This window comes from Lepus europaeus, chromosome 10 (genome assembly GCF_033115175.1).
Source record: "Lepus europaeus isolate LE1 chromosome 10, mLepTim1.pri, whole genome shotgun sequence".
Lineage (NCBI taxonomy): Eukaryota > Metazoa > Chordata > Mammalia > Lagomorpha > Leporidae > Lepus > Lepus europaeus.
In genome coordinates, this window is record NC_084836.1 from 55,605,865 (window position 1) to 55,631,061 (window position 25,197).

Sequence of the window (25,197 nt, forward strand, 5' to 3'; positions counted from 1 at the left end):
ACATATATGTTTTTAATTTGTTTTAATTTAGTTGAATTACACACAAAGAAAAATCTCTAATCTGCTGGAGCCCAAAATGTTCTGGATGGGGCTGTGCCCCAAACCAGGCGCTGGGAACTCAATCCAAGTCTCTCAATGAGAGGATCAGGAACCAAACCACTTCAGCCATTACTACTGCCTCTCAGAGTCTGCTGGAGGCAGGAGCTGGAGCTGTGTGTTGAACCCAGGCACCCTGATGTGGCACAAGGGTATCTCAGCCACTATGTTTACCACTGGGCTAAATACCCACCTCCAGCTGTATATTTTTTGAAAGGTTAGAAGAAAGGATTTTTAATATTTTCACCATAGAGAAATATATATAACATATTATATATAATATATATAATATATATATAATAATCCCCCTGATTTGGACATTATAAAATATATACATGTATTGAAGCACCACATGGTACCCCATAAATAAATGCTATGATTTATGAAACATCTGAAAAACAAATTATGATATGATGTCAGCATTCGACCTAGAAGCTAAAATGCCCATGTTGCTTATGGGAGTACCTGAGTTCAATTCCCTTCCGCAGCTCTTAGTTCCAGCTTCTTGCTAATTCAGACCCCATGAGGCAGGGTGATGGCTCAAGTAGTTGAGTCCTTGTCACCCATGTAGGAGACCCTAAATGAGTTCCAAGTTCCTGGCTTCAGTCTTGGGCAAACCCCAGTCATTGAAAGCATTTGGAGAGTGAACCAACAGATGGGAGCCACCACCGCCACCACCAACAACAACACTCTGTTTCTCTTGACTCTTTCTTTGTGTTGTCTCTCTGCCTCTCAAATAAAAATAAATCAGTAAATAAAAATATGCAAGGATAATGGGTACAAATTGTATGTGTCCTGATCCACAAAAAAGAATATAGGATCAGCCTACCAAGTTTGGCTCGTGTGTTCTGGTATCACCCTGGAAACATCAGACAAATCTCAACAAAGCCGCCATAACCACGGAGTATTCAGTCTTCTTGGGAGCCTAGATTTCAACCAAATGCTGAAAAGGAGGCCACCAATGCTTTGTGAGGGGCTCCAGTGTGGTCCTGAAATTCAGACAGCTAGTCCTAGGAACAAGGGGAATATTTTCCCTGGGGGTCCATATTTCACCATCTTGTTAAGTTCCAAGTTATCCATATAATCAAGAAATGTCATGGAGTTAAAATGTGTCCTGTGGCACCTGAGCTTATAAATCCACGTCGGCTCCTTAGACATAGCTGCAAATCACAGGCAGAACTTCTCTTGTCTGATCATGAATTGTAACTTCTATCTCATTTCATTGACCAGTTTCCTTATTTTCAGCCTTCCTCTGAAAAGTTCAAATGTTTTACAGGCCTAATATAATTAACTTTCCCAAATTCTTCCACTTCTTCTATGGCTTTGTAGTGCCAAATTGCCTTAATCTTTCCTTTTCATTCCTTCCTATCTGTTGACGTTTTCATCTCTTTACTTTCCTCTATTCCATATTATTCTTTCTATCTGGATGCCATGACAGGAAACTTAACAAGAGGAAGGCCAAAACTAACATATGAGGACCAGATTGAAAGACTAAGAGACTAGCATAGAAGGCAGGAAAGGAAGGAGATGGTTGAAAACTCTTATTGCCTTTGAAAGATCTTTTGGGAATAGGTATAACCCACAGTAGGGATTTTTTTTTTAAGCAGAGGAATATTTGAATCTCAATGTTATTTTTGAAAATGTAAGGACTGGGTGGGTGGTTAGTGTGTGTGACCACAGATTTTATCTTTTCTAAGATAACATTAATCCACTTATTTTTAAACATTGACTATCAGCAGCTGAGAGGAGAATAAAATACAATAAAATACAGTAAAACAGTGTTTGAAATTTTTTTTAAAAACTAAACACTAAAAGGGAGAATGTTTAAAGGTCTTTCACATTTAATCTTCATGAAACTTGTTTAAGTTGTTTTGTTGCATCTATCTCAACTTTTCCATATATATATATTTTCAATTCTTGCTGCATTTCATTAGTCCTACCAGGTAAGTATATTGTTGATTCTTTCTTTCATAAACCATGAATTTCCTCTCCATTTCTATAGATGAGAAAACTGAACTACTTCACCCGTAATTCATTTCTGAGCTCTCACCAAAGCCTGAATCTCTGTGCATTATCACAACACTAAACTCCTCACAAATTACTTCCACTCTTTTGACTGAAAAAATAAATGAAAGGACTCTTAAAAAAATAGCATCAGCATTTCTAGAAGAGTGGCATGAACACTTCATATAATAAAACTTGAAAGCAGGAAAGGTCATGCCACTGTGGACATCACCGCATACACAAAACATTCACCATTTTTTATCAAGCTTTTCCATAAATTTGGCTTAGTTGGGGGCAAATTCTTGCCCTTTTCTAGGTGAAAGGGAATGATCAAGTTAAAACCATAAAAAATTCCATAGTTTCAGTTTTCACTTTTAGGATTATTGGAGTTTGAAATAATGAGCTCCAAAATTAAGGGTGCAAATTCTTAGAAAACCAAAACCACACTAAAAATAATGAAAACAAAGAAGAGGTTCATCATACACTGCAGCAAGTCAATATTCTAGTTTTGCAATTTCACTCCCTGGAACTTTATGATTTTACATAATCAGATACCTAGTAGAAGCAAAATCATTCATCTGAGAAAGAATTGTATGAAATTAAGACATGTATAATTGGAAAGCAGACTATCTTACTGAATTGTGAAGTTTGAGCAGATCTTTTACTAAATTGATTACATTTTCGAGCTCTGTGTCTATGAAAGCTTTGTAAGAGAGAAGCTTATATAGTAAAACATTTAGTAACAGTAGATAAACAAACCTTCTGGCCTTGGGAATTATACTGGAAAAGAAACTTCAATATACTGACTGGCATATGCTGAAAATTGTACCTAGCAATTTAATCATGTTTTACCTCTAAATTTATCAGCTCCACTTAAATTAACAATGACTGAAATACACTCTACTCTTTCCCTCAATTAACTTTTCATTCATTCACAAATGTAGTGGGCCCGGCCCTGGAATGAGACTTTCCATTCTTTAAAAAGCCTGCTAGACTAGTGAGACTTTTCAGCTAATTAAAGGAACAAAACAAAGTGTGAAATAAGAAGCACCTTAAGCATTCCCTCAGGCTACACATGGTCACTTGTCTCTGACAGTCCTGAAAATCCTTGAAATTCTCCACCTCCTGAAGATTTCCAGGTTTAATTGCCCTCTTAACAGACAGTTAAAATTCCATTAAAAAGTTAACTAGTTACCATACCAAAAAGAAACTGTGAATGGAGAGAGATGCTTCAGGTTTGGAAGGAATTAGACTACTCTGCATCTCTATCTCGTCCTTCTGTTTACAAGGAAGGAAGAGTTGTTAATGAAGATCAGACCCAGTTAGAAACTCAAATCTCTGCGGGTGTCGTGTGTGTGTGTGTGTGTGTGTGTGGTGTGTGTGTGGGGGGATGGTGTCAAACAATTCGTAAACTTTTAAATATTTAAAAAACAAAACAAGTTGCACAGTGTTATGTTTTAAATAATCTATTTACATAATCTCATAACTGTTTCAGATTGCATTCCTAAAGATAAAATGAAATCCAGAAACATGTTTTCATGTTTGTTTTAAATTTATTTTATTTTTATTTACTTAAAAATTTTTAAATTTATTCCCCCCAAATGGTATGTTTGTAACATATATATACACTAACAAACAATAAGCACATACAGAGACGCCTTCCTTTTAATGTTTTAAGATTACATGCATTTGAATCATTAAATTAGAGGAAATGTTACAGGTCTGTTTTAATAGAATGCAAAATAAAATCATTATATACTTCTAGCAGTTGAGATTATCAGTATAGAAATTGATAAATAAAAGCTTAAACCTCCTTGAATCACAGTATGTCATCATTTTAGAGGCTCTACATGTTTTCCTTGGAGAGCTAATAGACTGGACAATAAGCCCCTCTAGGAACCATGGGAGTCACATTATAATAAAGATGAAGCAGCCTGAATGGGAAACCTGTGCTTGGCTATTTTAACCACGCTATTTATCACAATAATGAAACTCTGTCAAAAGCAGTGGTCAGGACGATGTATTACACAGCCCAATCATAAAGCACTGTTACCACCAGTACCCAAAGACCTCAGACCCTGGCCACCTCACAGATCACCTTGACATTTGTCCTACTTCATTATTAATGCTTCTGCATTATATCAACTATGTTTACAATATTGCAATGCTCCCCTTGTATAGACGTAGTGTCAGTGTGCTTGCAATCTGAGGCAATACTTTTTAACTCCTGAACTTGACATCTTTACTCAGTTTAGGCTTGCGGGCTGAGCCACAGGACTTTCTTCCAGATGACTGAACCCCGTACCTGTTGCTGACCATACGGCATATATATTTTAATCATGGAGTTCAAAAACAGCTAGCAGAATACAGAGGGCTTGAGGCCCAGAGCCAGATGTGCCTCCTTCCACTCTAATCTCCGCTGCAGTCCTTTTCCCTCAGCTCTCAATATTAATCTTCACCTTGGTCTGGCTGAGCTGTTTCAGAGATGCAAGTTGAAGAATGCCTCAGCGTCTTTTCATCTTCCCTCACCTTACGCCCATCACGAGGACTGACAGGGGGCAACTTCCTGTAGTGAAAGTGGGTTCAAAGTGCAAGCAGCATTCATTGAGCTAGCATTTTAATTTGAATTCATGTCTTAGTATATAAATTACCTACCCAGAATTCTACTAGTGCCTGAAAAGAGAAACAGCATAATGTCCAGAGGCTGCATTTGTGCAGGCATTGTAGGATTAATTCGCTTATTACACCATCCCCAAGAAACTGTAACCACCCCATTTTATGCTCAAGACAGCGAGACGTAGGGGAGGCTAAGTGCTTGACCAAGATGACGCTAGGACAGAACCGGATTTCACCCATAAGCAAGTGGCTAGCTCACCGTCTCTTTTACTGTTTCTCTGATAGCCAAGACTTCCCTTGTCATCCTCTATCCTGCCTGTGAGAACCACCCAGGAGCTCCATCTAGAAACTCTTTGCCCTGACCTTTGTTTCAGAAGCCCAATTTCTTCCTTTAATTTCAAGATCTAAGAGAGGAAATCTGGGGGGAGAGGCACTGGGTTAGGTGAATATCTCAAAATTGTCCATTTTCATAGATACAATCAGATGTGCATTTTTATGGAAGAGGCGTCTCACAGTTTCTACCAGATTCTTGAGGGAATTGTGACCACAAAATGTTAGAACCATGACTGAGTTAAATTTCTGGGGTATAGAGGTGGAAAGTGGATGCTTGGTGAGAACAGTAGCACAAGCAAAATTTGCTTTGAACATCACAAATCTGCTCAAAATGGTGTGTTGTAAAAACTCTACACATAGCTCACTATTCAGTTCTACACATCTTGATATGCTGTGTGATCAGCCACACATCAGGTGTGAAGTGACACGGGGACAAGGGATGTGAAGTATGGTGATTGTGGAGCATGCACACATTCCCAGAGAGAGATCCTCTTAGTCTCTCCTGGCTTCAAACTTGACTGCGTGAGCTTCTATTATGCATATTAAGAAGTTGAGGAAGGCCGGCACCGTGGCTTAACAGGTTAATCCTCCGCCTTGCAGCACCAGCACACAGGGTTCTAGTCCCGGTCGGGGCGCCGGATTCTATCCCGGTTGCCCCTCTTCCAGGCCAGCTCTCTGCTATGGCCCGGGAAGGCAGTGGAGGATGGCCCAAGTCCTTGGGCCCTGCACCCGCATGGGAGACCAGGAGAAGCACCTGGCTCCTGGCTTCGGATCAGTGAGATGAGCCGGCCGCAGCGGCCATTGGAGGGTGAACCAACGGCAAAAAGGAAGACCTTTCTCTCTGTCTCTCTCTCACTATCCACTTTGCCTATCAAAAAAATAAAAAATAAAAAAAAAAGTTGAGGAAAGTGGGAAAAATGGTGGCAATCATTGTAGAGAGTGTATGATAGCTACAGTCTCCTCAGATGCCTGAAGATTGACTTAATAGCCTCACATTTTATGTTGTGGTTCATTTGGTCATATAAGACAAAAGTACATGCCACTGATAAAACCAGACAAGTTTGGTCATCATGAAAGTGTTAAAGGAATTAAACAAAAGTAAGATTTAGTACAATTGAAAGAAGGTATTCAGTGGTGAGTTGATACACAGAACAGGTTTAAGGAAAATAAGACCTATTTTTCAAAACAGGAAATACTCAAATGTAAGGAAAAGGGAGAATGGTGATTATTAAAGAAAATTCTAGTTCTAATAATTGTTGGAGCACTTATTTAAAAAGTTTTAACCATTTGAACCTACCTTTTCTCATTGATAGGGACCATAATGAAATCTATAGGTAAAATAATTTCCTTTTGAAAACTAATGGTTGCCCATCTAGAGGTGGTTGATATAGAGAGATGGAGAGAAAAATGAATCAAACATGGTCTCACAGTTCTTTCTACTAAGAGAAAGGGACAGATCAAAGTGGATGAATAGGGGCTGGTGCTGTGATATAGCAGGTAAAGCCACTGCCTGCAATGCTGGCATCCCATATGTGTGCTGGTTCGAGTCCCAGCTGCTCCACTTCTAATCCAGCTCTCTGCTATGGCCTGGGAAAGCAGTAGAAGATGGCCCAAGTCCTTGGCTCCTGCTTCGTATCGGCACAGCTCTGGCTGTTGTGGTCATCTGGGGAGTGAACCAAGGGTTGGAAGACCTCCCTCTCTCTCTTTGCCTCTCCTTCTCTCTCAGTGTAACGCTGACTTTCAAGTAAACAAATAAATCTTTAAAAAAAGTGAATTAATACATGTACTAAGGTCTCAAGGAAAACATCAGTAAAAATCATGAAACTTTGCCAGAGGAGGTTGTTGGAGAAGCTGAGTTGGACCCAGATAGATGGTCCTGAGCAGAAGAAAAGTCTAAGCAGGATGGCTTAAGGTAGGCCATTAAAATGCTGAGAAATGGAGGGGTGGGAGTGGCATTGTGGCAGCAGCATCTTTCGACACTGGCATCCCATGTGAGCTCCAGTTTGAGTTCTGGCTGCTCCACTTCCACTCCAGCTCCCTGCTAATGTGCCTGGGAAAGCAGAGGAGGATGGCCTAGGTGCTTGGGGACCTGCCACCTACATGGGACTCCTAGATGGAGTTCCAGACTCCTGGCTTCGGTCTGGCCCAACCTGGGCCAATGTGGACATTTCGGGGAGTGAATCAGTGGATCGAAAATCTCTCTCTTTCTATCTGTCTCTCTGTCTTAGTGTTTCTCTCTTTGCCTTTCAAATAAATAAATACATCTTTAAAAATATGCTCAGGAAAGACAAAAAGGGGGCCAAGAGATTATTGTGAGGAGTCTTTTGTGGCCACCAGGGGACAGGCTACATACAGAAGTGAATTGGACTGAAAAGGTGAGTCTTCATCATAAGCTGAAAAGAATTTCCAGGATCAAGTGGAGTGAAGACATTTCACAAGTGGGAGAGACAAAATGATGCTTTTCAACTTTGGCATGGGCAACCACACAGCATGAAACTGTAGGGTTAGATCTAGAGTTTACTTAACCAAATTCTCTGGAACACAGAAGTCATACAAACTCAACATAAGGTGGATTTTTTATAGTGGGTACAAAACTACACAAAATTGTATAAACTCTGGATATAATCTATAATTTAAACTTCTACCTGATACCTCCCCCAATCTCAGTACTTTTCTGGAGGGACCAGTGTTCATGGTTTCATGTGACTGGTAGATTTATAAAATTGTGCATCACATACACACTTAACACATGCTTACTGTTTTTCATATGTATGCATGCAGAATGAGACTTACTAAACATTCTAGCACAATCTTCTCAACCTTCCAAATTTATACAGTCCTGCTTTGTCCTGTCAATGGCTACACATTATTTTGAAACATTAAATACTGATATACACCTAACCATGACTCCTCTCTATTCCATCTTTAGCAAAAATCTCTTAGAGGCCCTTTCATTCATTCATTCTTTGGATTTTGACCTTCCCTGTGAGCATGGCCCCATGTCGAACAAACAATTAATATGGAGATATCAACTGTGAGGGAACTTCAAAAAATTCATGGAAAGAAATGGATTTAATGGCAGGCGCCGTGGCTTAACAGGCTAATCCTCCGCCTTGAGGCGCCGGCACACCGGGTTCTAGTCCCGGTTGGGGCGCCGGATTCTATCCCAGTTGCCCCTCTTCCAGGCCAGCTCTCTGCTATGGCCCGGGAAGGCAGTGGAGGATGGCCCAAGTTCTTGGGCCCTGCACCCGCATGGGAGACCAGGAGAGGCACCTGGCTCCTGGCTTTGGATCAGCGTGATGCGCCGGCTGCAGCGGCCATTGGAGGGTGAACCAATGGCAAAAAGGAAGACCTTTCTCTCTGTCTCTCTCTCTCACTATCCACTCTGCCTGTCAAAAAAAAAAAAAAAAAAAAAAAAAAAAAAAAAGAAATGGATTTAAAAGATGAGTTTATCTTGGTGCAGACATTTTGAAATTCATGCATAATTTTTCGTAGTACACATTTTCTGTGAACTTTTTGAAGACCCCTTGTGCATATAATTTGAGCTCAAAGCTTAAAGTCAGGGGCAAGAGATATGACCACTTTGTATTAATATAATGGTAACACAAAAAGACAGTTTGAAACCAGTGCATATCCTTTCTGTTCTAAAGCAGAAAGTGTTAGTAGGAAGGGAGCAAATAAACAAATAAATAATCACTTGCAGCCCCAGATAAACGCTGCATGGGGAGCATAAACAAAGAGTCACGGAGTTCAGAAGAGCATAGACGGTTTCCAGCAGGGCTTTCTCACTCCTGTTCCCTCACCGCAGCACCACCAGATCAATCTTCTGCAGCAGTGCTTTGATCATGCCACCGCTCTGCACAGAAACCTCCCCTGACCCTCCACGTTCTGGCCTTTTTCCCCATCTGTTGCAGAAATTACTTCGTCTGCATCACTGTCCCATTAGCACAGAGGTCATTGTGATAGGATTGAAAGTGCCCTGGAGTTGTTATTACAAGACCTGGGTGTGAATTCTGTTCTGTCACTTTTTTTTTTCCCCCAAAGAAACCATTTATTGAATGAGTACAAATTTCATAAGTACAATTTTAGGAATATAGTGATTCTTCCCATCATGCCACACCCACTCCCACCTCTCCTCCTCCCCCCTCTCCCATTCCCAGTCCCACTCTCCATTAAGAAAAAAACAAAAACAAGCAAACAAAACAACTGTTCCTCAACAGTCAAGACAATTGCTGTTCAAGTCATTGCTTCTCAAAGTGTCAATTTCACTTCTACAGATTTTCTTTTAGGTGCTCTATTAGTTATCACAGATCAAGGAGGAAATATGATGTTTGCCCCTTTGGGACTGGCTTATTTCACTAAGTTTTCCAGATTCATCCATCTTGTTGCAAATGACTGGATTTCATTTTTTTTTTTTTACCACTGTGTAGTATTCCATAGAGTACATATCCTAATTTCTTTATCCAGTCTTCAGTTGATATGTATTTAGATTGATTCCATATTAAGATATGGAATAGCTAAGGCTATTGTGAATTGAGCTGCAATCAACATGGGAGTGCGGCTGGTTCCATTTCCCTTGGGCAAATTCCAAGGAGTGGGAAGGCTGGGTCATATGGTAGGGCTATACTCAGATTTCTGAGGTATCTCCAAACTGATTTCCATAGTGGTTGTGATTTTACCAGTTTACATTCCCATCAACAGTGGATTAGGATACTTTTTTCCCCCACATTCTCACCAGCATTTGTTGTTTGTTGATTTCTGTATGAAAGCCACTCTAACTGGGGTAAGGTGAAACCTCATTGTGGTTTTGATTCACATTTTCCTGATGGCTAGTGCTCCTGAGCATTTTTTCATGTCTGTTGGCCATTTGGATTTCCTCTTTTGAAAATGTCTGTTTAAGTCCTTGGCCCATTTCTTAGCTGAGTTTTTTATTTTGTTGTGGAGTTTCTTGATCTCTTTTTATATTCTGATTATTAATCCTTTTTAAGTTGCATTGTTTGCAAATAATTTCTCCCGTTCTGTCAGTTGCCTCTTCACTTTCTTGAGTGTTTCCTTTGCAGTACAGAGATTCTCAGTTTGATGTAATCCTATTTGTTAATTTTGGCTTTGATTGCCTGTGCCTCTGGGGTCTTTTCCAAGAACACTTTGCCTGTGCCAATGTCTTTCAGGGTTTCCCCTGTGTTCTCTAGTAATTTGATGGTGTCAAGTCATAGATTTAGATCTTTAATCCATGCTGAGTGGATTTTTGTGTAAGGTGTAAGGGAGGGGTCATGCTTCATACTCTGGCATGTGGAAGTCCAGTTTTCCCAGCACCATTTGTTTTAGATACTGTTTTTGTTCCAGGGATTGGTTTTAGCTCCTTGGTCAAATATAAGTTGGCTGTGGATGCTTGGACTGATTTCTGGTGTTTCTATTTTGTTCCATTGGTCTATCCATCTGTTTTTGTACCAGTACCAAGCTATTTTGCTTATAACTACCCTGTGGTATGTCTTGAAATCTGGTATTGTGATACCTCTGGCTATGTTTTTGTTTTTGTTGTATAAGATCGCTTTAGCTATTCGAGGTCTCCTGTGTTTCCATATGAAATTCAGCATCATTTTTTCTATATCTGAGAAGAATGCCTTTGGTATTTTAATTGGTATCACATTGAATCTGTAGACTGCTTTTAGAAGAATGGACATTTTGATATTGATTCTTCCAATCCATGAACATGTAATATTTTTCCATTTTTTTTCTTGTATCTTCTATTCCTTTCTTTAGTGTTTTGTAATTCTCATCATAGAGATCTTTGACATCCTTGGTTAAATTTATTCCAAGGTATTTGATTTTTTTTGTCACTATTATGAATGGGATTAACCTTAGAAGTTTTTTTTTTTTTTTTTTTTTTTTTTTTTTTTTTTTTTTTTTGCTGTGGCATTGTCTGTATATACAAAGGCTGTTGATTTTGTGTATTGATTTTATATCTTGCTACTTTACCAAATTCTTCTATGAGTTACAATAGTCTCTCTTTAAAAAAAAGATTTATTTATTAATTTGATAGGCAGAGTTACACAGAGAGAGAAGCAGAGGCAGAGAGAGAGAGAGAGAGAGAGAGAGAGAGAGAAAGAAAGAGAGGTCTTCCATCCACTGGTTCACTCCTCAGATGACCACAATGGCTGGAGCTGGGCTGATCTGAAGCCAGGAGCCAGGAGCTTCTTCTGGGTCTCCCATGTGGGTGCAGGGGGCCAAGGAATTGGGCCATTTTCTACTGCTTTTCCAGGCCATAGCAGAGAGCTGGATCAGAAGTGGAGCAGCTGGGACTCAAACCAGCGCAGATATGAGATGCTGGCAGTGTAGGAGGTGGCTTTACCCACTATGCCACAGTGCTGACCCCATCCAATATTTTCTGGGTAGAGTCTTTTGGATCCCCTATATATAGAATCATCTCATCTTCAAATAGGGAAGTTTGACTTCCTCATTCCCAATTTGAATCCCTTTGACTTTCTTTCTTTCTTTCTTTCTTTCTTTCTTTCTTTCTTTCTTTCTTTCTTTCTTTCTTTCTTTCTTTCTTTCTTCTCTTCTTTCTTTCTTTTTTTCTTCCTTCCTTCCTTCCTTCCTTCCTTCCTTCCTTCCTTCCTTTTATCTAATGGCCCTGGCTAAAACTTTCAGGATGATATTGAATATTGAATAGCAATGGTAAGAGTGAACATCCTTGTCTGGTTCTTCATCTCAGTAGGGATGCTTCCAACATTTCTCCATTCAATAGGATTCTGGCTGTGAGTTTGTCATAAATTGCCTTGATTGTGTTGAGGAATGTCCCTTCTACACTCAGTTTGCTTAGAGTTTTCATCATGAAAGGATGTTGTATTTTATTAAATGCTCACTCTACATCTATTGAGATAATCATATGGTTTTTGTTCTTCAATTTGTTAATGTGATGTAGCACATTGATTGATTTGCGAATGTTGATCCATCCCTACATACCAGGGATAAATCCCACTTGGTCTGGGTGAATGATCTCTCTGATGTGTTGTTGGATTCGATTGGCTAGAATTTTGTTGAGGATTTTTGTGTGTACATTCATCAGGGAAATCGGTTTGTAGTTCTCTTTCTCTGTGGTATTTTTTTCAGGTTTATGAATTAAGGTGATTCTGGCCTCATAGAACGAATTTGGGAGGGTTGCCTCCATTTCAGTTGTTTTGAATAACTTGAGAGGAAATGGAGTTAGTTCTTCTTTAACTGTCTGGTAGAATTCAGCAGTGAATCCATCCAGTCCTGGGCTTTAATTTTTTGGGAGAGTCTTTATTACTGATTCAATTTCCATCTTGGTAATGGGTCTGTTTAGGTTTTCCATGTCTTCATGGCTCAATTTAGTAGGTTGCATGTGTCCAGGAATCTAGCCATTTCTTCTAGGTTTCTCAGTTTGTTGGCATACAGATCTTTGTAGTAATTTCTGATGATTCTTTTTATTTCTGTGGTGTCTGTTGTTACATTTCCTTTTTCATCTCTAATTTTACTGATTTGGTTCTTCTCTCTCCTTATTTTGGTTAGTTGGGCCAATGGTGTGTCAGTTTTGTTTATTTTTTCAAAAATATAGATCTTCGTTCTGCTGATCTTTTGTGTTTTTTTGTTTCAATTTTGTGGATTTCTTCTCTAATTTTAATTATTTCTTTTCTCCTACTAGTTTTGGATTTAGTCTGTCATGGTTTAGCTGTGTGACCTGCAGCAATCTATGCAGTCTCCGACAGTTTTTTCATGTGTCTACTATTGCTATTACACAACTCATGGATTTGGTGTAAGAATTAAATGAGATAATATGGATGAAAATTTTTTGTTAACTGTGAAGTGTTTTGTGATTACAAGATATATGTGTATATACAATGCATTCATTTACAAAGGTGCTTGATGATTGTGTATTAATAAATGCAGTTAGTACTTCCCTCTATGATATACTTATAAATAATTATATATGTATTCATGTATTTGTACATGTGTGTGCATATTTCACAATGTTCATGGAAAATGGAATTAAAAGTAAATTTATTTTCATCTAAAAACCTTTGAAATCAATGCACTTTTTTCATATGCACATTTCCACAAATTTTTTGGAGATCCTGCATATGCATGGATTTTAAAATTTTTTGTACCAAAGTAAGCTTATCTTTAATTCTATTTTCCATGAATTTTTTGGAGTGCCCTGTGTGTATATATTCACACACATACTTTTATGTTATGGAGACTGGGATATTTTTTTTTTTTGGACTCTGAAGGATTGATAGGAATTTGAGAAGAAAATAGGGGAAAGGCATTCCAGTCTAATGGAATGGCATGAGAATGTGTTAAGAGGTTTCAAGGAACAGCAAATCATCTGATTGGCTCAAGGGCAAAAGTTTATTCTTAGGGAAAGCTGGAGGTTATGTTGAAAGGAGATGGAATCAAATTTAGGGAAGGCTCTCAGAGGCTGGGCTGAGAGGTCTGCATTGAGTTACTCTGGCAATGGGGTCATGGGAGGATTTTGAGTAGAGAAGGGATGTGATCTGAGATGGTAAATTTCTCAGTGTTGAAAAGAATGATTGATGGAGGGTGGTTAGGGGTGAGGAGGGTACCAACGAGGCTGTGGCTAGGCTAGGTGTCAAAAGGTCAGGTGCCAAGGCAATATTCTGATGGCGGAAGTGGAGAAGCATAAAGGTAAGTTACTGGATTATTGTGAAATCATTGATTGGTTGTTTTTCTTGGTCCCTGATTGAACCCCAATGGGGAGGACAAAAGACAGTCCAAAAAGGTTTTACACTTGATAGTGGTCTGTGGCTGCGGGAACAAACCCATTTAGAACCAGAGAAAATGTGGATTTGGGGAAGAGTTCATTCTCTGGGATGTAGTGGCAATGGAAAAGAAAATAGGCATGTAGACAGCAGTGACAATGGAACTAGTCATGGAGGCAGCAGCTGAAGAGTAGGGCCGTTCTTCCTGCTTTCTCACAAACTTGATTGATTTCAAAGCTGCACTGAGGTATTCTCTAGGAACACAAAATGTACCCAGAAAATTAATAGTGAAAACTAGATTTGGGGAGAGGCTTAAACCATAAAGGAACAAATAGTTTTCAAGACCCCTCTTAGAAACAATAGACTTGCTGATTATAATGTATTCCCAATTGCCTCTTCAACTCATGAAAGAGTTCCTTCAAAGGAATTGGCTTAGAATCATTGTTAGCCATGTTTCAATGATCTTATGCCCTTAAAAGGAATCCAGATGCATTTCTTTACAAATAGTTTTCAATTCAGACATTTTACCAGTTCAAACTCACTTTGATTTCTAGTGTTTGAATCAATAAGGCTATGCTGCAAAGCCAATCTGTTTCTTGAGCATTTGACAAATAACTTGGAAATCAACTGAAAAGTACTATTCTCTGGAAAACATAATACTTTGCAGCCAGATGTCCATCAAAGGACTATAACTGAGAAAAATCCTTCATTTGCATTACTCACCAAAGGAAATGGAGTTTCTTCCCATTGTCAAAACTAATAGAGATTTCTTTATTTTATGTGGGTTTGTACCATTTCATCTTATGATCTACTATTACCTGTACTGAAAGCAGCAGCAAAATACAGTTCACCATAAAAGTCATGTAAGTATATAAATGAGAACTTGTAATGGAAGTAGGTTCTCACATTGGGACAATAACTAAAACAGAGAAAGCCAATACTATAAATCCCAGACTTAAAAAATACACAAATTTATATGGCCTCATTTATTACAAATATCAACACAGTTCAAGAAAACTATTTTAAAAGTCTTAAATTTTTGTTGTGATTTTTTATAATTGAAATGATATAATTGAATCTTCTTGAAAAGCTACCAAGGTAATTGTAAGTAATAGTTCAGAATCCAAATACATTATACAGTTGGAGGTAGTTATTGGATTCAAACGCAGCAAACGTATCTGTTGAGGGTAGGAAAAGAAAACACTTTGGAAACAATCTCTCTACACATGTAATGGAGTGTCAAGAAATTGATAGGCTTTTTGACCAGTTCATTTTCTAGCAGCCATTGAGACTAATATCTAATGTCTTTCCTTTTTTTTTTTAAGAAAAGAAAAAAGTGCTCTGTGTGAGTCTGATGAGGCCTGCTAAGGCTATGGAAACACTGGAATGAATGTGTGGCACGTGAGTAAGAGCCACAGAGGTCTCTATCTTTATTCCATATGGTCTGAAGTGAGCCTGACAGGATTTCAGATTGTGGCCTGAGATAGAAGAGGATCACACAACGCTCCTGAATGAAAACTCCAAACTTCTAAATCAAAACCTCAAATTCAGGTCAAGTTCGCTGAGGTTTGCTAAGGTTCACGAACCTCCCAGTGAATTTGCCGCAAGTCCTCAGCTAGATAAGAGCAAATTTCAAATGAACCTGAGATGAATTATGGTTTCAGGTGGAAACCAAGTGAAACTGTTTCAGTTGTGTCTCAGTTTGAATTTAGGATGAGAATTCACATGAGCCACAAATGTGTACCCCTCTAACGCTACGTGAATCTCATGCGGGCAGAAAATACCAACTTCCAGCAGTTCAAGTTAATGAAACTTTCATAACAGGCATGCTTTTGCCTTCTACAACAGTATAAATCAGGAGCTACATCACTTCGATGGATGAGGCTTCAGGATTCACAAAATAAAGGGCAAAGGCATTAATACTCTAAACATGTTTCATACAGGTATCTGGCATATGTTTCATCCCATCCTGAAATCACACTTTGTGTTGATAGTTTTGAATGAAAACTTGGGGTTGGTGTAGTGGCACAGTGAGTCAACCTGCTGCCTGCAATGCCAGCATCCCATCTCAGAGTGTCAGTTCAAGTCCCGGCTGCTCTGCTTCTGATTCATTTCCCTTCTAATGTGCCTGGGAAGGCTGCAGATAATGGTTCAAGTGCTTAGGTTTCTGCCTCTTCTATGGGAGACCTGGATGGTCCTGTGGGCAACTGGATTTGGCCCCAGTCATTGCAGCCATTTGAGAAATTAACCTGCAGTCCTAAGGGTCTTTTTTTTTTTAATTAAACAATCTTAAGAGAATTTCAAATATAATGTATGTTTAATTTTATTTTTTATTTATTTTTAAAAGGATTTTATTTATGTATTTGAAAGGCAGAGTTACAGAGAAGCAGAAGCAGAGAGAGAAAGAGAGAGAGAGAGAGGTCTTCCATTTGCTGGTTCACTCCCCAAATGGCCACAACAGCTGGAGCTGGGCTGTTCCAAAGCCAGGAGCCAGGGCTTCTTCTGGGTCTTCCACACGGGTGCAGGGGCCCAAGGAGTTGGGCCATCTTCTGCTGCTTTCCCAGGCCATAGCAGAGAGCTGGATCGGAAGTAGAGCAGCCAGACTCAAACTGGAGCCCGTATAGGATGCCAGCACTGCAGGTGGTGGCTTTACCCACTATGCCCCAGCGCCAGCCCCATAATGTATGTTTTAAAGTTGCGAAGTTCTACAGTTCAAACATTTTACCTGCTTAAAGATTTTTCACTTCCCAGTTTATATCATCCCTCCTCTTCCTATGCCATTTATAGACGTTTGGGTTTCATTTCAGATTCCTGTTTGCATAATCTACTAAGCTGTATCTCCAATGCAAACTCAACTAACAAATTGGTCTGTCTTCAGTTTCAAGGAATGGGTTGGGGTAAGCACTTAGCCCACACTAGAGTACCCAGGTTTGATTCTTGGGTCCATCTCCTCATTCTCTCTTCCTGCCAATGTCAACCCTGGGAGGCAGCAAAGATGGCTCAAGTAATTAGGTTCCTGCCACCCATATAGGAGACCTGGGCTGAGTTCCCAGCTTCCTCAAAGTCCAGTCCCAGTTGTTGTGGGCGATTGGGGGAGCAATCAGACAGGAGATTGATCTTTCTCCTTTTCTGTTTTTTTTTTTTTTTCCTGTAGAATAAAACAAACATTTTTAAAAATCATTGTTGGTCAGGTGTAAGTCTTGACATAATTATTGTTACTTCTGCTCACATAACCTTGAGTATGGCTGCCATTCTGGAAGCATGACTGGATTGTTTCAGCCCTTCCATATTTTAGTCAATGAACCAGTGAAAGATCATCAAGGAAGAAATGTGAATTCTGGCTTTTGTCTGAAAATCTTCCACTGAGATCTGGAAAGGTCAAGCAGTTGCTATTATTTACAGAAAGTAGTGGCTGGAACTTGAAAGAAAAATTCCAGAGAAGTTGTGGAGCATTGTGTGCTGCAAAAATAGTCTTGATAACACAGAGAACAATGGTGTGTGTGTGTGTGTGTGCGTGTGGAGAGAGAGGATTTCTGGTTTAAAAAAATTCCTAAAAGTACATAAGATCCATAGCTTTAGGAATGCCTTAAACTATCTATTTGCTTGTATTTCCTTTTTATGTATACACAAGTGATAGATGATAAAGTCTAGGGCCCAGCACTGTAGCATAGCAGGTTAAGTCACCACCTGCAGATCAGGCATCCCATGTGGGCTTTGACTGCTCCACTTCTGATCCTGATAATGTGCCTGGGAAAGCAGAGAAAGATGGTCTGAGTGCTTGGGTCCTTTGCACCCATATGGGAGACTTGGATGGAGTTCCAGGCTCCTGGCATCAGCCTGGCCCAGCCCTGGCAGTTGCAGTCATTTGGAGAGTGAACCAGAGGATGGAAGATCTCTCTGTCTCTCCTCTCTCTGCGATTCTGACTTTCAAATAAATAAATAAATACATCTTTTTAAAAATGTGCTGTCTAAATAGGTTTAAATGAATTCTTTCATTACATAAAAAATTAAATTCTAGTCCCGGTCGGGGCACCGATCCTGTCCCGGTTGCCCCTCTTCCAGGCCAGCTCTCTGCTGTGGCCAGGGAGTGCAGTGGAGGATGGCCCAAGTCCTTGGGCCCTGCACCCCATGGGAGACCAGGAGAAGCACCTGGTTCCTGCCATCGGATCAGCGCGGTGCGCCGGCCGCAGCGCGCCTACCGCGGCGGCCATTGGAGGGTGAACCAACGGCAAAAAGGAAGACCTTTCTCTCTGTCTCTCTCTCACTGTTCACTCTGCCTGTCAAAAAAAAAAAAATTAAATTCTGTTAATAAAAATGTGTTGTGTCATTTTAATTAGCAAAAATTTTCTTTATTAATTATGCCTGTTGGTGAGTCTTATAATCAGCGGTATCTTGCCTTTGATGAAATACAAACACGGCTGAATTAGAAAAATATAGGCATGCATGAAGAGGAAGACAGTGAGAAAAGAGAGATTTTCCTGTGAGTTTCCTACATGCCAGAACCCTGAGCTTCCCACTGCTGAAATATGCCAATAGTTACGTCTAAGGACAGCAGAATAGCACATTACTTAGTAGCGGTAATTAAAGCCAGCATGCTAAACATCTTTAAAGTCAGAAAATACAAGGAGTAGACAAACAAATGTTATTTATTTTATGGCTTTTTAATTGACCATCACCATTTAGTATTCTTGCAGTGTGTTTATTGGCGATTTGCAACTATGGGCTCATGAACCTCTGAAATTGAGGTTGGTGGTTTGTTTTCACTTCCACTTTCCATTTTTACAAAACCCAAAGCCAGCCAGTTCCTCTTTTAGGGACTGAGTCAAGTCAGTGGCGGTTGAGAAATAACTGTAGACCTCTGCTTCTGCCACTAGACAGTGTTCTGTCTCTGTGCTGCGTGCACTTCCTTCAGCCAGAGAAGCTGGCTAGCCGTTAGAAGTGGTAGCCCTGTCAATAACTGTAAACACTGAATGTAAATGGCCTAACCGATATTTACTACAGATCCTGTCTGCGATGTACTCTGTGTCTTAAGTGCTTGTCTTTCCTGGATTTCCTCCAAGAATAAGAGACAGAAGCTTCCCAGGATTGCATTCTTGTAACTCACTAATTTTTCATGGGAAACAATTTGAATTGCACATGAATTCAGTGATTCTTTAAACTGTAAGCACTAGCTTCCTCACCCATATCACAGGAATTTGGAAGAAAACACTCTTGTTTTTTGAAGGGAAGAGAAATTGGACAGAGATACAGAGCTTATAGATAGTTTTTTGTTTGTTTGTTTGTTTGTTTGTTTGTTTTTTGACAGGCAGAGTGGATAGTGAGAGAGACAGAGAGAAAGGTCTTCCTTTTTGCCGTTGGTTCACCCTCCAATGGCCGCTGCGGCCGGCGCATCTCGCTGATCCAAAGCCAGGAGCCAGGTGCTTCTCCTGGTCTCCCACGTGGGTGCAGGGCCCAAGGACTTGGGCCATCCTCCACTGCCTTCCCGGGCCATAGCAGAGAGCTGGCCTGGAAGAGGGGCAACCGGGATAGAATCCGGCGCCCCGACCGGGACTAGAACCCTGTGTGCCGGCGCCGCAAGGCGGAGGATTAGCCTGTTAAGCCACGGTGCCGGCCTTATAGATAGTTTTTAAGCAGACTTATTGACACATAGTTGTAAGCAGTGAGGTATAGTGGAAAGAACAAAGCTTACACATCAGACTTGGGTTAACACAAAGCATTTCCAAAAAAGTTGTATTTTCTCAACTAGTAAGAGAATTCCTTTCTCACCCACACCCTATGGGCATTATATTTAATCCTCCTTGTTTAATAGTTAGTACCTTCTGTCTTATTTCTGTTTTAATTACCTGTTTTGATTACTAGTGAAGTTGAAAGTTTATTATCTCTTAACCATTTTAAAAAATATTTATTTACTTATTTGAAAGGCAGAATTACAAAGAGCCAGAGGCAGAGAGAGAAAGAGAGAGAGAGGTCTTCCATCTGCTGGTTTACTCCCCAAATGGCTACAATGGCTGGAATTGGCTGCTCCAAAGCCAGGAGCTAGGAGCTTCTTCTGGGTCCCCCACGTGGGTGCAGGGACCCAAGGCCTTGGGCCATCTTCCACTGCTTTCTCAGGCTATCAGTATGGAGCTGGATCCAAGTGGAGCAGCTATACTTGAACTGGCATCCATATAGGGTGCCGGTGCCAGAGGCTGAGGCCTATCACTATGCCACAGTGCTGGCCCCAATAATCATTTGTTGTAATCATATTTATTCATGGGAGGTTGATATGGGGCGATCCATTTCTTCCACATTAGTCACATGTACTAGAGTACAATCAATTATGTCTTCCCTTGATCTGTCTAATCTTATAGCATTTTCACATTATTTTAATAATCATAGCTTCACTCCGTGCTTGACTATCTTTTGGAAAAGCCTTAAAAATCACTAAACTCAAATGCTGAAGGGTATTGAGGAAAAAGCAGGAAGAGAATAAAGAATTTATGAGACCTAGACAGAGACAAAACATTGGGAATCCTTAACAAGCCTTCCAAGGCTTGCACAGCCTAGAAGTGAGATTTGAAAACCATCTTAAATGCATTCTGGATCATGATAAAAACAGGGAGGTCAATAGCTTTTTCTCTATGATCTTAGCAACTACAGTGACAAAATGCTGGGTGATGAGTGGATCCCATTGTACATGCACTCAGATTTCCAAAGTCACTTTCTTATGCACATGCAAATGGATCGTGTTACTTCCCTGGAAATTTTCAGTTACCTACTATTATTAGAAGAATAAAATCTAAATGTGGTTTGCAAGACACATGAATGCCCTGGATCCTGCTCTGATCTATCCAGACTCATCTGCCTCCAAACCCTCCCCCTTCCTGTGATAACAGGAAATGAGGTCACCTGGATTTCCCTGGGTAACCGTGCCCTACTCCTGCTCAAGTGAGTCTTCAGTATCATCCCCACTCCTTCCATTTTCCTGATAAAAAACACATTATTGCTTATTTTCATCTCATATGAAAGTCAGAGACAGAAAGAGAGATTTCCCATCTTCTACAAATGCCTACAACAGCTGGGGCTGGGCCAGGCTGAAACCAGTTGGATCTCAATCTGGGACTCGAGCATGTGTGGCAGGGACACAAGTACTTCAGCCACTACCTGCTGCCTTCCAGGATGTGCACTAGCAGGAAGCTGGGATTAGAAGAGGAGGAGTCAGGACTTGAACCAGGAACTCTGGTATATGACGAGGACATCCCTAGCAACAACTCAACCACTGCACACACACACAAAAGCCCCTCTCGAATTTTCTAATGTGATAAAATTCCCATAGTCCTTCAAGTTTTATTTCAAATATAATCTCTTAATCAAGTCTTCTGCACATCTCCCAGACACTTTGTCTTCTTCCTACATTCCTTCATTATAGAAATTACCTTATCTCAAGTGCATGTGCTCCCTGGGGGCAAGGACTTCATCTTTGAATTCCTAGAATCAAGCATGGTTGCTGGCACAGAGTGAGGGATTAATAAGAACTTCTCAAAGAAATGAGACAAGAATTAGGTCTTGGATATAAAGTGACAGGTACAGCTACTATTTTTTTTTCCTCCTAAGGAATATTCCAGAGTTAGGAAGAAAATACAACTCTGCAAAAATTTTTAAATATCATCTTACAAGTTGTTTTTGGTTTGTTTTTGCTATCTCAAGAAAGGCATCCTTTATTTTTATTAATCTATCCTAGTGAGGGATGTGGAGTGATCATAAAGCTGTTTTTGTACAAATGAAGCATGAGGAGGCGGGGATGAATTGCCTAATCAAAAAAAAAAAAAAAAAAAACAAAAAAACAAAACAAAAAAAAACCCAGAGATATCTCTGAAAAAGTCTTGCAGTCATCCAAAGAAGGGAACTCTCACAAATCCACCCACTCATCAAAAAATCAAGTAGGACAAAAACTATCAGCACCTTCTAACCACAAAACTAAATTATAAACTTCCAGCTGCCAAGCATCACTTCACATAATGCTTATTTCTGGCTTTTCTGAAGCTTTTATACACATCTCAATGGCGGCGCTAAAAAAGAAGGCACATCTTAAGTCTTTGGCTGAACGTAACCCCCCACTGACCTGAAAGTCTAGTGTTTCTGGGGACAACCCCTGGGAAGTGGGCTAGACAGGAAGCAGAGCTACCTCTCACTTCCACAAGTTGGAATAACCTTCCACATTGTGTCAGTGGTCAATGACTGGTCAGAGCTGGCCTGCCTCCAACAGCCTTGTTTAGACTACTTGATGAGTTGACACAAGCAACAACTCTTTCCAGTGCTATTAGTGTCTGAACATTAACAAGCAACAGTGTTCAGTGAGGCTATTAAAGAGAAACGGCATTTTAATCTTTGTTTTGGAAGCGAGCTCTCCAAACAAATCTACTGTAAGGAAGCCTCATGAGTGACTGGATGGTAGGGGATGGCTGAGTCATTGCAGGGACCCTCTGTTCATGGTCAGAAAAACTAGAAGGGAGGGGACACTCCCAATCCACCCCTCTTAGAGAAAGAAAACGCTAAATACACCATGTGATGAATTTTCAGCACTCTGTCAGCAATACTATACATTTAAATTCCAAGCAAATGGTCCACAAAGGACTCCCTTACCTTTGCTAACTGCAAAGTAAACAAACCTCCAGGAGAGAGGGTTTCTCACCTTACCAGAGGTCCCTTGCAATTTAGAGATTGCTAGGATGGTGTTGAGAATTATGGTCCTGGGAACTTGTGTGTTTCCCAGGTATGTCACTTTGTCAATGACAATCTCAACTTGAGGTATAGAGATGGTGGTGCGACTGTGACACATGTGACTGCATCTGCCTCCCAGGGGAAGCATTCCAAGCCAAAACAAAGACAAATGGCTCATGGGTAAAGGAGAGATGTGCATTCATCTTTGTTTACTTTTTCTTGCTCTTTTGTCAACAAACATAAACACAAAGTTATAAAACTCTAGCTTTGATGATATGTGACTATCTTGAAGTTTACTATATATGGGTGAAGTTGACCCTTTTTTGATCGATTGCTGCTTGTGGTCATAGCCTGTATTCCCGCTAAACTATGGTCATTTTACTTTTTGTTTGCTCATTTTTGTTCAGTGGAGCATTAAGCCTTTGACTATAAAGTAAATTGCAAGTATCTCAAAAATTAAAAAAAAAAAACTTTAAAAAATGAGATTGAAGGGAACTTTGAGGACTTCTGCTCTAAGAGCAGTTGCTTTTACAAATTATTAAGTAGAGGGGGTTTGGAGAATAAGGGTACTTATCACATAGCAAGAACAATTCAATTGATCCCTGGAGATTTATAAAACTAGAATGAACAAAGTTGAATCTGTCAGCATCTTGGAGTATAAATCAAGAATGGTCAGTAGGACCAAACTACTGACTCAACTATATGGAGAATGCATTGGTGTTAATTTTTTAACTTTAATATGTAGTGTTTACAAAAAATACATTCTTGAATGTTGTACACAATCTGTTTTCTTCCAACTATTCAGGGTCTATTGATTTTATTTATATGATAGGAACTGAAATCACAGACAAAAAAATGTAACTATATTTGTCACAGAGGTTAAGCCATTGTTGCAACACCCATGTCCTATACCAGCGTGTCTTGGTTCCAATCCTGGTTCCTCTCTGCATTCCAGCTCCCTGTTAACACATACCCTGGGGAGCAGCAGATGATAGGTCAATTACTGGGTCCCTGCCACTCTGGCAGTCCTGGTTTGAGTTTCAGGCTCCTAGCTTTAGCCTGACCCCACTCTGGCTGTTTAGGACATTTGAGTAGTGAACCAATGGATAGGAGATCCTTTCTGTGTCTGTCTCTCTTTTATGCGTTTCAAATAAATAAATACTTTTTTAAAAGTGCTTTCAAAGTGAAAAAGATAAAATCATTATATGAAGGATACCCAAAATATTCATGAAAAACCTAGGCATGGAAACCAAAATATTTTGCAACAAAATAAACATATCTTCTAATTCCATTTTTCCATGGACTGAAAACCCTCATGCTGTATTCAAGTTAAAGAGGAAGATAAATCAGAGTTAATTATCTTCCATCATCCACCTTGATTACTGAGGAAAATACGAATAATGGATTGTGAGAGCCCACTCAAATAGTAATCATATTGAAATTCCTGATCCTGGAGAACAAAAAGAGGAAGAAATGACTGAATCCTCCGTTTTTATTAGTGATTACAGCCAGCAACCGCAAGAATGTTGCAAATATTTCTTCACTGACGATTTAGGAATGATCAGAGAGATACCTGCTTCCTATTTTCAATATGGAGAAGTATATGTGCTGGTTAAAGTTACCATAGGAGATAATGAAAGCTACCTTTTGCTTTGTTAATCTATCTTTCTGATGCTTTCATATTTTATAGAGTTGACAGCCAATTATTACTGTATTGCTTCTATTTTATGCTCAGTTTAGAACTGAGACCTTCAAACCACAATCCTTCTATTCAAGCCACATATTAACTCGAACAATGACAGCTTGTTTCCCCAATTGCCTAGGTGCCAATTTCTGGAATCTGTGAAAGTTACCTTGTATGATAAAAAGGACTTTGTAGATGTGGGAAAGTTAAGGTTCTTGTGATGGGGAAGTTATCAGAGATTATCCTGGTAGGCCTTAAATGTGATCACAAGTATTCTGTTAAGAGAGAAACTTAACAAGAGACAGAGGGAAAGAAAATGAAATGAGATGCTACATTGTTGGCACTGAAGATGGAGGAAAAGTCACAAACCATGGAAAAGAAGGAGGGAAATCCTGGAAACTGGGGAAGACAATCAGATTTTTTTTCTAGAGCCTCCAGGGACCATGGTTTTGACCTAGGAAAATCATGGACTTTTGACCTCCATAACAGTAAGAAAATCAATTTATGTTGTTTTAAGTCACCAAATTTATGATCATTTATGAACACCTTTATTTTAACGTGCTTGGAAAATCATAAAATAGTCTTTCCCTCCCCTGTCTTATATGGGAACCTTGGACTGCATAAGTCATTTCATAATGCTGTCCATTAAGCACATAAAGACAATCTGCCCTCAACCTCCCTTTAAAAGAATGTATTTATTTATTACAAAGGGAGAAAAAGAGAGAGAGAGAGAGAGAGAGAGAGAGAGAGAGAGAGAGATTTTCCATCCACTGGTTCATTCTGAATGGCCACAACAGCCAGGGCTGGGTTAGGCCAAAGCCAGAGGCCAGGAAATCTATTCAGTCTCTCACACGACTGTCAATAGCCCAAGTACTTGGGCCAGCTTCTACTGCCTTCTCAGATACATTAGCAGGGAGCTGGATCAAAAGTGCAGCAGCCAGGACTCAAACTGGTACTCTAATATGGGATGTTGGGTGCTGGCTCCAACACTCTTCCCCTTCTAAATCAAGTATATTTGAAGAA